At 36.7% G+C, this 14,811-nt stretch overlaps 2 long non-coding RNA genes across 2 annotated transcripts; both read left to right on the top strand.

Moving 5' to 3' along the window:
* Nucleotides 1-382: 382 nt before the first annotated feature.
* Nucleotides 383-918, top strand: LOC113286503. The gene is made up of 3 exons (XR_003329346.1): nt 383-569; nt 726-774; nt 861-918. It is a non-coding gene; the product is annotated as an uncharacterized LOC113286503 (long non-coding RNA).
* A 7,861-nt stretch (nt 919-8,779) lies between these two features.
* Nucleotides 8,780-14,483, top strand: LOC113286499. The gene is made up of 3 exons (XR_003329343.1): nt 8,780-8,856; nt 9,382-9,513; nt 14,443-14,483. It is a non-coding gene; the product is annotated as an uncharacterized LOC113286499 (long non-coding RNA).
* The last annotated feature ends 328 nt before the right edge of the window (nt 14,484-14,811 follow it).

Here is a 14,811-nt window from a genome sequence, read left to right as displayed (position 1 = left end):
GAGTATGACACCTCCTCATATTAAATTAGATAAAAGTTTTGGGCATTAGTAAACATGCTGAGGACACTTGGCGAGACTCTATTGGTCAAAACATTGAAACTTGGATTACACTTTATTTACATCTTGTACTTAACTGACTGTTTATAACACCGTTCCAAAAAACGTGGGTATACAACACTCCTGGAAACTTTTGTGCCTAAATAGTTCATTACACTTCATTTACACCGAATATTAATTGTGCGTTAATTGACGCCGTTGGTGTGGACACTACCTAAATCGAAAACTAGACGTAAAGCTAACGGGGAAACCAATATATCGAAGAGAGTTTTATTCTCTTCTTCTTCGTATCTTTCTTCTGTTCTTCATGTCTTCTCCCTGCCGAATTCAATACCAATGAATAGTTTCTTTTTGTGAGTGATTCATGTAAATCATGAGATCCAGATAAATCGAAGATAAAAGTTACTAAGAATTAAATCTGGGGCTGTTTTGGGTTGGATGTTGTGCTGTAATTGGGGATTTCTGGGGTCGATTCAAATCAGTGGAACCATCATCGTCGACAGAACATATTGGTAAGTCCGTGAGATGTAACTGAATAATGGCTACAGTTTTGGCTGTCGAAGAAACTTCAACAATTTTTCCCGTTTGTTTTTTCAAAATCAGTAACTTTCTTTCTTTGAATTTTTTTTCAATCTAAGGTTTAAAAACATCCGGTTCTTCTGTTTCAGGAAGATATTGCGCGTCATGAAGAAACATGTTGACGGAAGTAAACAACCGGTATACGAACTTCTTCCACTACCAATCAATTCCATAGTTAATTTGTGGAATTGGTGTTCTTATTGTTCATGTTGTTGCGAAACCAGGTCAAGGGCCAAGCCACAACAATTGTTTCTCATGCACCGGTGAATGAGTAGAAGGGAGTGCCTGATAAAGGTATTATGTAAGCTTTTCTCAATCAAACTTCCCTCTCTCAGAAACAATGTCACAGAATTGAGCCAAACCATAACCATTGTTAGCAATCTGTTTTTTATGTAATGTGTTTTGATGATTATCCTTTTAGATATCATTTTTGAGCTCAAAAATTGAAATTTACTTTTTTACTAATGAAAAATTCATCTTAAAATTTGTTGTTGTCTTTTTTGAGAAGAAGTTTGTGTGTTTATGTTGTAGTCTTAAATTTGCGGTAAATACGGATTCGTTGCTCGGACTTGAATAGATTTAAAAACAAAAATATACACAAAATTGTCACAGGATCAAGAGATACTAGGACTTAGGATTCCACCAATTCTTATACTCATGCGAATCAACTATTAATTCTAGACAATTATAGCTTATAATGATAACAAAAATTGACTCTTTTCTTTGCCAAAACTAGATTTTGTAAAGTATTAGATGTAAATCATAAGCATGATGCATCAAGAGTTCCTAGACTAAGCATACATCATCAGATAAAATCACAAATAATCAAGAAAAATCATAAAACAACTCATAATAGTGCAAAGTCATAAAGAATTAAATAGAATTACTCATGCATAAAGAATGGTTTCCTCCCATCCCAGTTGGGGTTTATCTACTCATAATAATCATGTTCTAAAAATAAATATTTGATGCTCAAAAGTTGATTAAAAGAGTGAAAAGAATGAAAACAGTGATTCCGCGACCACAGACGGCGTCCAGAAAAGAACGATAAAATACCACTGCTGTTGACGCTGCAAAAATAAGACTGCTGTTGACGCCTTCTTTTAAGACCCACGGACGCTAGTCTTTCCACTATTCAAAGAACGACTGTCTTCGCAGGTGTGTTCTTCGTGTTCTTCAGCTTTGTTAATGGCAGCAGCAGCAGCAGGTACATTCCTGCAACTCCTCCTGCGCCTCTCTGCTGGCCTCCCAATCGACCCCTAACTCTTGATAATCTTCTCTCACTCTCTCCACCTCTTATATACTTCACAGCTCAAAGAAATCCCGATAGAATCTCTATTTTTTTTCTTCCAAAGTCTCGGAAAATACTGCTCAAAGCTATTCGTACGCGTCTGTTAGCTATAAACTTTCCACCAAACTCTTATCAAGACTTGAACAGTACCTAGTACGTAACTGTCCAGCGTAAAACTCTCACAAAATCTTTCATACAAATCCTTGAAACTGGACAGAACAATATGTATCCTGTTTGGACTTTGATCGCTTCTCCCAGCCATTCCAGCCCAAGTTGATCGTTAAAATCACTTGCATACGGTCTGTTTAGTCTTAACAGGCCTAGCCCAATTGATTTCAGGGATTTAATCTCCCTCAAAACTGCCCAGAAATCCAACAGCAAGTTATCAGACGTGAACTTCAGCTTTCCCGCCAAATTCCATTATTTGAACTTTGAATGTGGTGTCCCCTTAACCAGACTGGGAGTCCCTTTAGCATGTGCCTTGAAATGGGGTGCCCCTTAGTAATTAGGTTACCCCTTACCAAAATCAAGGGTCCGTATAGCAAGTGTCCTCTGGGGCATTTTCCGCACTTTTTCGGGGTTCCTCCGGAGTATTTCTGGGGTACTTCCGGTACACTTCTGGGGCGCTTCCGGCACTCTATCAACGGAGGTCCAAACGCCGCATTTTCAGCCAATTTCGCCGCAAATCCTTATTCTTCTAAAAACACCTACAAATAAATAAAATAACCAAATAAGTATAGAATCGAGCACTAACACTATATACAATTGAGATATATTAGACACATAAATGCGTCTATCAAATACCCCCAAACTTATTATTTGCTAGTCCTCGAGCAAATCAAAACTACAAAATAAAATCCTAACTCACTGTCGCAGGCATCGTCGATTGCATTTAGCGTATGCAATAAGCCTTTAAACCCCTAGGTGGCCCTAGTGGCCGAGTTATAGTCTCGGGAGGGCTTACCAGAGATACCCACAAAACCTTATACTCCAGACCTAGCTATCTACAACAGAACCTTGGAAGGCACTAAAGAATCTCCTTGGTTGGCATACTTATTGACTACAGGAAGAAGTACCCTGATGCGAAATTCCAATTGTGTACACGAGTTTGCACTCAAGCATACTAAAATTCATATAAAGTGACAGAGCTCTACTCAGATAGTTGCACTATGGACATCATATTCGGAGTCAAACTAATCACATGGAAATATTAAGAGATGGATATAGAAAAACATAGATGGTTTTGATGTTTACTAAGTGAACGGCGTTTCCCATATCTGTCTGAAGGCCTCCGCCAAAATGAACCTATCCTAATGGATTGGATACTAGTCTGACTAATATCAAACACTGGCATATACAAGGGACCAGTGGTCGATAACCTAACTCTAGTCAACACAACTGGCATATACAAGGGTACCATGGTCTACTTTATTGAATTTATTCCTTTTGGTCAAATGGTATGGTCTCAATATTTTTTTCTCACTTTTTTTTTTTGTTTTTTTTTTTTTTTTCTTTTTTTTTCAACTTTTTGGTAACTACCATTTTTTTTCTTTTTTTTTTTTTTTTTTCTTTTTTTTTTTTTTTTGTATCTCATCACTCTAATTCACCCTAGCATTGGTAACAACTTGAATCGTGAGCCCCACCTAATCACTTAGAGAAACATAATTTAAAAACAAATAAAATAAATAGAAGTGAAAAGGACTCAACGAGATATGGTGAAACTATCATGTTATTTCTAACACCTGAGCTCTGTGCTTTTATGAATAGACTCTTCTAGATGTTTCCATCTAATCAGATTGGTTCCTCAACTCCTACGATCAAAATGCTTCCATCCATTAGATTGGTTAGTGCCATCCTAAATAAGCATAAATTTCTAGGCTCTGGAGTTTATTTTTCATACTGCAACTAAAAAGTTTCTCCCATACCCCCAAACTTAAACCTAACATTGTCCTCAATGTTCTAAAGATGAAATTAAAAGCATGAACAAGGAGAAACTGTTACCATTTGAAGTGAAAGAGTTACAGAAGGATATTACCTGGTTGCATGAGATTGGGTTACCTCCCAAGAAGTTGCTAAGTTTAAAGTCCTTCAGCACTAAGAAAGTATTAGTCAACTCGAACCGTATAACAGTAGCCGGAATAACTGGTGGGTCTTTAACACCAAAAAGAGCTGACAAAAGGAAAACTGCAGTGAACCAAGAAAATGTACAGACTAGCATGCCCTTACCTAGTTTCCTGATTAAGATATCTATATCTAATTGTGGTTCAGGTTCAGGTTCTATAAAGGGTCTAAATATATTTCTTTAGGCTGCAACTCCTCAAAATTGAGATCCGAATTATTAGGTCCTAGAGTCGTAAATACTTAAATAAGAACTTAGAAGCAAATAATAACCTAAATAATTGAGGATCCTCTAAGTCAATCAGGTTTGACTTACATAATTGACCACAGTGAGAGTAGTGGTCATTCTTAAGAAAATGTGTTCGAATAAATCCTAAAGTAATTAGGTTTAGTCTCAGAACTTAATAATTGACACATTTGAAATTTATACGTTCCACAATTGTTTGAAAAATATTTGGTGGGAAAACAAAGTCGATCTTAGTATCATAGCCTGGTCTAACCTCATCAACCAGAGGATGGGTTTCTAACAACTGAACTTCCTTATGGACATCACTAGGTTCAGGAAAACGAGTATGAAAGTAATCTTGTAAAATGGTTGAGGCATTGATGTCAAGTCCTAAGTGTGGGACTTTCTGAGAGTTAAAGGTAAGGCACTAGGAAGTGATAACACCCCCAAACTTAGAGTTTTCAGTTTCTTCAGATGACCTCTAATTATTCTTGAATTTCCGTATCTCAGAGTCCTTAAAATATTCAGAGATTCTTCTAAGTTATTATCAGGTAGTGCATCTTTACTCATCTCTACGGGTCTATCTTCTTCTTCCAAGACTATTGTTTCTAAGTCGCTAGACTCTAAAACAGTATTTTCGAAATGAACCCGTTCCTCTAAACCACTATCGGCTTCGTAATCAAAAGGAAAAACTACATCGTCTAAAACGGTGGTATCCCTAATCAAATCCTCGTCCTTTTGAATAGGTGAATAATCATAAAATTATTTGGATTTGAAGTAGAAATAATATAATCACTATAAAGCTCAATTGGATTACTAGATTCCTGATTACTATGCCTACATATTTCAGATTCTTCATCACTACTATCCTCATCATCATAATAGTACGAAGATGATTGAACCTTATCTAAATAAGTAGTGTTACCAATTATAACCTCGTTATCTTGATTATGTGAAAAAGTATCTTCATTCTCAAGGGTATTATTGGATACACTATATTGGCAATTCAAGTTATTTCGAGCAATACTTTCGTTCGTCTCTAACTCAAGTCTACGTGTCGACTCAGCTATCCTCTCAAGGGTCTCTTCCAAAGAAAGTTCCCTTAGTGTAGGATCTAAGTTTTGAGTTAATCTATTGAGGATATCTTCTACAGATTCAGTTGTTGTTGCAGTTCTTTCGTCCATAACTACATTATTCACCTCATCTAATTTATACGTCGATTCAGCTAACTGACGTGATGACTCAGCTAAATTCCTGAGAGTCTCTTCTGAGAAGGAATAGGAACTGAAGGATCATAATAAGGACTACTTTTCAATAGTTTGATTGTATCCTCTAAAGACGAAGAACTAGTATTATAATCTTCTTGCTCGTATGACTGATGCGCGTGCGGATAGTAATTGGGCTCACCATGGTATGAACCATAACCTTGAAAAGGTTGGCGTCCCCAGTCACTATTCTCACTATGGTCATAATACTGATGATGTCCATAATCAAATTCAGGTCGATATTCATTGTATTGGCTTCTATCATACCAGTTCGACATTCTTAATTGCAGGGGAATTCTACGCAATCACAAACAAGTCCGACTCGACCAAATCAAACCTATAGAATCTAGCAAACAAAAAGCATGATGGCTCCACTTAGATTGTTTTCTAGACCAGCTTCTATTCCTTCGAAAAGGAATTCGTTACAATTTGAGCACACCCCTCTGGAATCAATCCGAGCTAATGTAAGTTGAATCGAGGCGAGGGAAGCTCAGTGGAGCTTTGATACCCAAGGCCTCACCGCTATCACAAGGCGGCGCAGTCACGCATTCAACTCACAGAAACCATCATGAACTTTGAAATGTGCTTAAAGAGCAACCAATATTTTTCGAACGAGTTTCCTATTAAGCTCGTTACCCTATTGGTCTCGTTCTATTCCAAATTTTAAGCTTGGGTTCGCGTTAGGTTTCGTTTTCCTAAGGCGGGCAAGAAGGGAACGGTGATGAAATCCGAACCCTTATCTTTTTTAGGCCAGGCCTTGCCCTTTACTAGGAAAATAAAGACAGTCCGGTTCGTCCTCAAACAATTATCACCTTAAGGCAGACAGTAACCCGCTTGCAGGAGATTCGCGGGTGTTTCGATTGGACTTACCTCCCGTACCAGACGGGCGATGAACCGCTGAAGTCGACTCGGGCCACGACTCCTATGTCATGTACGAACCCGAGGGGCCGAGACGATATCGTAATCGTCGTCCTTCCCTGCACACAGTTTATATTTTTTTATAATACCCTTCCGTAGGGTTAAAAATAAAAATAAAAAGTCCAAAAGTCCAAATAAAGTCCAAATAAAAAGTCCAAAAATTACAAAAATTATGAAAAATAAAGCCTATTTACAAATTCTAAAAAAATATATAAAACTATTACAAAAAAAAAAAAATAATAAAAAATTAAATCCTAAAAAAAATTATGTCTTTTTTTTCTTCTCTTTTAGCTTTAAGCTTTTTTTCCCAAGTCCTTAGTATTCCACTTCGAACCTGTAAATCAAAGACACAAAAAGAAACGTAAAAAGGAACAAATAATAATAATAAAAAAAAAATTAAACCTAAAAACAAATCTATATACAAGTCCGCGTCGGCGGCGCCATTTTGTTGTAGTCTTAAATTTGCGGTAAATACGGATTCGTTGCTCGGACTTGAATAGATTTAAAAACAAAAATATATACAAAATTGTCACAGGATCAAGAGATACTAGGACTCAGGATTCCACCAATTCTTATACTCATGCGAATCAACTATTAATTCTAGACAATTATGGCTTATAATGATAACAAAAATTGACTCTTTTCTTTGCCAAAACTAGATTTTGTAAAGTATTAGATGTAAATCATAAGCATGATGCATCAAGAGTTCCTAGACTAAGCATACATCATCAGATAAAATCACAAATAATCAAGAAAAATCATAAAACAACTCATAATAGTGCAAATAGTCATAAAGAATTAAATAGAATTACTCATGCATAAAGAATGGTTTCCTCCATCATCCCAGTAATGGGATTTATCTACTCATAATAATCATGTTCTAAAAATAAATATTTGATGCTCAAAAAGTTGATTAAAAGAGTGAAAAGAATGAAAACAGTGATTCTGCGACCAACAGACGGCGTCCAGAAAAGAACGATAAAATACCACTGCTGTTGACGCTGCAAAAATAAGACTGTTGTTGACGCCTTCTTTTAAGACCCACGGACGCTAGTCTTTCCACTATTCAAAGAACGACTGTCTTCGCAGGTGTGTTCTTCGTGTTCTTCGAGCTTTGTTAATGGCAGCAGCAGAAGCAGGTACAATTCCTGCAACTCCTCCTGCGCCTCTCTGCTGGCCTCCCAATCGACCCCTAACTCTTGATAATCTTCTCTCACCTCTCTCCACCTCTTATATACTTCACAGCTCAAAGAAATCCCGATAGAATCTCTATTTTTTCTTTCTTCCAAAGTCTCGGAAAAATACTGCTCAAAGCTATTCGTACGCGTCTGTTAGCTATAAACTTTCCACCAAACTCTTATCAAGAATTGAACAGGACCTAGTACGTAACTATCCAGCGTAAAACTCTCACAAAATCTTTCATACAAATCCTTGAAACTGGACAGAACAATACGTATCCTGTTTGGACTTTGATCGCTTCTCCCAGCCATTCAAGCCCAAGTTGATCGATAAAATCACTTGCATACGGTCTGTTTAGTCTTAAAGGCCTAGCCCAATTGATTTCAGGGATTTAATCTCCCTCAAAACTGCCCAGAAATCCAACAACAAGTTATCAGACGTGAACTTCAGCTTTCCCGCGAAATTCCGTTATTTGAACTTTGAATGTGGTGTCCCCTTAACCAGACTGGGAGTCCCTTTAGCATGTGCCTTGAAATGGGGTGCCCCTTAGTAATTAGGTTACCTCTTATCCAAAATCAAGGGTCCGTATAGCAAGTGTCCTCTGGGGCATTTTCCGCACTTTTTTCGGGGTTCCTCCGGAGTATTTCTGGGGTACTTCCGGTACACTTCTGGGGCGCTTCCGGCACTCTATCAACGGAGGTCCAAACGCCGCATTTTCAGCCAATTTCGCCGCAAATCCTTATTCTTCTAAAAACACCTACAAATAAATAAAATAACCAAATAAGTATAGAATCGAGCACTAACACTATATACAATAGAGATATATTAAACACATAAATGCGTCTATCAGTTTACGAGGAGGGAAAGAGAGAAAAAGACAGCAGAGACTAAAACAAAAGAAGAGTTGTAAACTGATCCCAATGAAGAGAAGAAAGTAACTAAGTAGGCAAGTGAGCATTTTTTTTTATTCTCATACTTAAGTGAAATTTTGGATTGATTGTTCATGAAATGAACTTTACTTCTTGCAGCTTTATGATTGGCGCCTGCCACGGGGGCTCCGCAAACCATGTTTCAATTTATGGGAAAGATTGACAGTAAAGTTATCAACGGGTTGCTTACTGTGATGGTTTATGGTGATGTATTTTAACTTATTCTTTGCAGGGGTTATATTGATACATAAGCAGCTTCAGGGAGGAGAGGAGTAAGATAGAAAACAGCATTTGGTAAGCATGATATGTTAATGGGTGTTTACGTTTTTCCCTCAGTCAGTTGTGGGTTTCAAATATAGGAACATTTAAATTCAGATCCTTAAGTGTTTGTGGAAATATCTAGGAGAAACTCAAGTTTAATTTTCGACTGTTTGATTTGGTTTTGTATAATTTAGAAAAATTATAGGTCCCCTCAAATGCATGAAGTAGGGGTGAGTTTTTCTTTTTTTTGAGATTTATTTAAAAACACAAACAAATTTATATTGTAGTATGGACATGTTGTTAACATCGATTTGAAGGTTATAGCGAAACAAAATATCATGCTTGAGTTCAAGTGATCTTGAATTTTTATAAATTGTATTGGTCGTGAAGTGTTAATTACTCAGGTTTAATTATCAATCCATGTTTTGTCTCCCCTTTTATTAGAAAGTGAATGTGGACTTGATTAGATTTCTGTGTCCCTCTGTCTTTGTTGAATGAATGGATCATCCAGTGTGCATTTGTGATGATCTCCGTCTCTGGTTTCTAATCCTACCCCAGGATACAAGTATAAATTTGTCAGGTTCAACAAGCAGTATGTTAACAGATCCTGCGATCACCTAGCAGACCAACTTGCTGAAGCTGCTAGCTGTAGCAGGCTTTGAGACTGACATATGCTTACAAACACAGTGTGTAAGTTAAACTTTGAGCATCTCTCTTGAAATTACTTCATTTCCATCTATATTCAGTTTTCTCTTTGACTATTTCTTTTAAGGCAAAAGCACGTAATATATTTTGCTTCATTAGAATGGTTGCAACTATTCCACGCATTAAACTTTAGTGTAGTTGTTAGAATAGTTGTGTGTCCATGATCGACGCATTTATGTGTCTATTTTGATCTCAATTATATATATTGTTAGTGCTCGATTCTATACTTATTTGGTTATTTTATGTCTTTGTAGGTGTTTTTGGAGAAATAAGCTTTTGCGGGAATATTGGCTCGAAAAGTGGTATTTGCGCTCGTGGGAGAAAATTACTATTCGGACTCTCAATTTTGATAAGGTGCACCTTAAATGATAAGGGGTACTCAACTGCTATTCGCACCCCTTCAAAGGATAGGGGAACTCCACCTCATACCTTTCATACAAACAGAAAATGGCGGGAAATTTGTTTGGTTTCTGCGTGAACTTCTGAAGATGGACTTGACCAAGATTGTTGTATATTTCTTCATGGGAATGATATGGTACTACCCTGGTTCATCAAAAAAGGGTTGGTAAGACTTGTAGATACGAAGAAAAAGGGACAGAAACCGATTTTAGATAAAACAGGGAAGTTCAAGTTTTTTACGGGTATTTGCTGCTATATTTATGGAAGTTATGTGGGAGATATTCTCGAGAACTTGATCACAAATGGAAGTGGAGATAAACAGGGGAAGTACGTACGATGCTTAGATGAAAGAATACGAGAGTTTCTCCAGTTGGAAGTAAAACAGGGACGTGCATGTTTCGAGTTTTCTTTATCTTGATTTGGAGAATATTTGGAAGATTATGTGAAGATTGGGAGATGATATGAACCCTCGGATTTATTTTATACGCTGAGAAGATCTTGGATAACTGCATGAGACGCGTACAAAGAGTTTGGAAAGAAAGGAAAATCCGAGACTTTTGGTTGAATAAAAAGGAGATTAACTCGGGATTTTTGGGGGTTGTTGAGTATATATAAGTTGGTTTGGATCCCAGGAAGGGGAATCGGGAGTTAGGGGTCCGGTCAGAGGCCAGAGAATCCAAGAAAGAAGACTTGCAGAGAAGCTCTCTGCTGCTGAAGAAGAAGGAGACGAAGCACATTAGACGCACAAACACAGTCGCTGATTCTGCTGCAATACAAAACTATCGTTCTTCCTGCAGTCTTATTTCTTCTGTTTCCACTGTAACAATCATTCTGTAACACTTATAAACGTTGCAGCTGAGCTGTTTTACTATTTTCTCATATTTCTTCAATAAGAACACCTTTTTGAGCCATGAAATATTACTTTGAGCATGTTCTTGACATGAGGAGCTAAACCCCAACACCGGGATGCCGGAGGAAGCCTAATATCATACTTGGGGTAATTATATTTAATTCTTATATGAATTTTGCACTAATTAAAATTGAATTATGATTTTGATTAATTAGTTGTCATATCATTTGATGGGTCATGCTTGCTTAGATGTTTTGATGTTCCATGCTTAAGATTTACAACTAATGTTTTGAGAATATCCCTTGGCAAAAATAAGAGTCCATGTTTTCATGATCTATAATTGTTAAAAGAATTAATATTTGAACCTTATGTTATGAGTTTGGTGGAATCCTGAGTCTCAGTACCTCCCGATACCTTGACAAACTTTTATATATATATTTTCTGTTATTAAGTCTGAAATCAATCTCAACAAGTCTGAGCGAACGATACTTTACTTACCATTAAAAAATAACATCAATTTTTGGCGCCGCCGACGCGGATTTGTATTAGGTTTTAGGTTTTAGACTTATTTGTATTTTTATTTTATTTTTTAGATCTTTTGTTCTCTTTTACGCCTTCGGTATTTTTTGATCCTTTTCCAGGTTTGGAGCGAAGATAAAAGGAAAGAAAAAGTGCTATAAAAGAAAAGCATCGCCAAAGAAGGAAAGAAAAGAGGAGTCTAAAAGGAATGAAGAACATTTTGTATATATTTAAATTTTATTAGTTTTTTTATTTTTAGAAATTGTAAACAGAGTTTTATTTTTGTAATTTTTGTAATTTATTTTTTATTTTTGGACACTTTTTAGACTTGGACATTATTTTTAAAACCCTAAGGAAGGGTTTAAAATTAAATAAAAACTGTTTGCAGGGAAGGACGACAGTTACGATACTGTCTCTATCCCTCGGGTTCGTACACTGACATCGGAGTCGATGGCCTGGGTCGACTTCAAGGGTTCATCGCTCGTCTGGTACGGGAGGTAAGACTTTATCCACCCACGAATCACCTGTCAGTGGGTTTTATTTTGTGTGACAACTCACACCCATGCAATAGAGTGTCGAACTGGTATTACATAGCCAACATAACGAATATCCGACTGATTTTAAAAATGGACATTACTTTGACCATAGTGTGAATAATGGTTGGGAATATCAAACTTTTGAAGGTTATGGTCGATACCATGGTGATCCCAATTACTATCCACACGCCAACCTGTCGTACGAGCGAAATTCCTCTCTACTAGAGTCAACACGTAAGTTAGCTGAGTCGACGCGTAAGTTAGTAGAAATGAATAACTTAGTTATGGACGAAGACAATGCAACGAGTGAACTTTCTTTCCTAGATTCAATTAGGAAGTCATGTGAGTCGACTCAGAATCTTTTGTTAGAGTCCCAGAAAAGAACTGCTCGAAATAATAAGTTTGGGGGTATTTGATCGACGCATTTATGTGTCTATTTTGATCTCAATTGTATATATTTTTAGTGCTCGATTCTGTACTTATTTGGTTATTTTATGTCTTTGTAGGTGTTTTTGGAGAAATAAGCTTTTGCGGGAAAATTGGCTCGAAAAGTGGTATTTGCGCTCGTAGGAGAAAATTACTATTCGGACTCTCAGTTTTGATAAGGTGCACCTCAAATGATAAGGGGTACTCAACTGCTATTTACACCCCTTCAAGGGATAGGGGCACTCCACCTCATACCTTTCATACGAACAGAAAATGGCGGGAAATTTGTTTAGTTTCTGCGTGAACTTCTGAAGATGGACTTGACCAAGATTGTTGTATATTTCTTCATGGGAATGATATGGTACTACCCTGGTTCATAAAAACAGGGTTGGTAAGACTTGTAGATACGAAGAAAAAGGGACAGAAACCGAGTTTAGGTAAAACAGGGAAGTTCAAGTTTTTTTCGGGTATTTGCTGCTATATTTATGGAAGTTATGTGGGAGATATTCTCGAGAACTTGATCACAAATGGAAGTGGAGATAAATAGGGGAAGTACGTACGGTGCTTAGATGAAAGAATACGAGAGTTTCTCCGGTTGGAAGTAAAACAGGGACGTGCATGTTTCGAGTTTTCTTTATCTCGATTTGGAGAATATTTGGAGGATCATGTGAATATTGGGAGATGATATGAACCCTCGGATTTATTTTATACGCTGAGAAGATCTTGGATAACTGCATGAGACGCGTACAAAGAGTTTGGAAAGAAAGGAAAATCCGAGACTTTTGGTTGAAGAAAAAGGAGATTAACTCGGGATTTTTGGGGTTTGTTGAGTATATATAAGTTGGTTTGGATCCCAGGAAGGGGAATCTGGAGTTAGGGGTCCGGTCAGAGGCCATAGAATCCAAGAAAGAAGACTTGCAGAGAAGCTCTCTGCTGCTGCTGAAGAAGAAGAAGGATACGAAGCACATTAGACGCACAAACAAAGTCACTGATTCTGCAGCAATACAAAACTATCGTTCTTCCTGCAGTCTTATTTCTTCTGTTTCCATTGTAACAGTCATTCTGTAACACTTATAAATGTTGCAGCTGAGCTGTTTTACTATTTTCTCATATTTCTTCAATAAGAACACCTTTTTGAGCCATGAAATATTATTTTGAGCATGTTCTTGACATGAGGAGCTAAACCCCAACACCGGGATGACGGAGGAAGCCTAATATCATACTTGGGTAATTATATTTAATTCTTATATGAATTTTGCACTAATTAAAATTGAATTATGATTTTGATTAATTAGTTGTCATATCATTTGATGGGTCATGCTTGCTTAGATGTTTTGATGTCCCATGCTTAAGATTTACAACTAATGTTTTGAGAATCTCCCTTGGCAAAAATAAGAGTCCATGTTTTCATTGATCTATAATTGTTAAAAGAATTAATATTTGAACCTTATGTTATGAGTTTGGTGGAATCCTGAGTCTCAGTACCTTCCGATACCTTGACAAATTTTTGTATATATATTTTATGTTATTAAGTCTGAAATCAATCTCAACAAGTCCGAGCGAACGATACTTTACTTACCATTAAAAAATAACATCAGTCCCATTTTAAATTATTTAAGGTATATAAGCCATTCCACACATTGAACTTTAGTGCTCTGCTTGAATACCCAGAGAGGTACTCGAAGAATAAAAATCTTAATTTGAAAAGCAAATGGAGGGAATAAATCTAACTTGTTTTTCCCGTACCTACATTTTAATCTGGTAATTATAGCTGTGAATGTTGGGTCTTACATAGTTGTTATTTCACTTTGGAGTTTAGCCGTCTTTCTTGGAAAGTTGTGCTTCTCTTTCACTGTCTACTTTTATTAAATTTTGATGTGATACCTACCTATTTTGTGGCTACTTCTATATTTGTTGATGGAGTTTTACAGTAGAGTGAGGTTACAACTTAGAGGTATACAGTACCGTTGGCAGTTCCACACCTTATTCACAGTATGGCGAGACTTGCGTGGATTTAAACAGTAGAGGCGTATGTTTAGTTACAAGTATGTATCAGTTTATAGTTGCTATTTATTTAGTTCTCCTTTTTTCTCTTGCCACTCTTTGATGTGGTTTCATATTGTGTTTTGTTCAGTCTCGCATTATTACCACCAATTTTGATACAATGCATCCTACTGTTTGTAGGTGTTGGACAGAGTGGTTATTGGGTAGTGACAAACATTTCATGAAAAAACTGAGACTATAAGTATGTGATGTGACAACCAGAGGAAAGCTTGATCTTCAAAATTCGGATATTTATGCTAATTGTACGAAGACTTTGGTTATTTAAGAGAAAGACATTACGTTAAATTTAAAGTTTGGTTCTAAATATTTACTGTCTTCGGATATATGATGATGTTCTGCGCCTAGAAATGATAGTATGGCGATTTGAGTATGTGCCATTTTCATAAAATACCGTTAGCCTTAAAGTATTTTTAAGCCCAATTTTTGTTATGATTTTGCATTGCACTTTTACCCCCACTGTACTGCCAAGACGTGCATATTACCAATCAT

The sequence above is a fragment of the Papaver somniferum genome, chromosome 6, assembly GCF_003573695.1.
Source record: "Papaver somniferum cultivar HN1 chromosome 6, ASM357369v1, whole genome shotgun sequence".
Classification (NCBI taxonomy): domain Eukaryota; kingdom Viridiplantae; phylum Streptophyta; class Magnoliopsida; order Ranunculales; family Papaveraceae; genus Papaver; species Papaver somniferum.
This window is presented reverse-complemented; position numbering and strand designations above follow the sequence as displayed.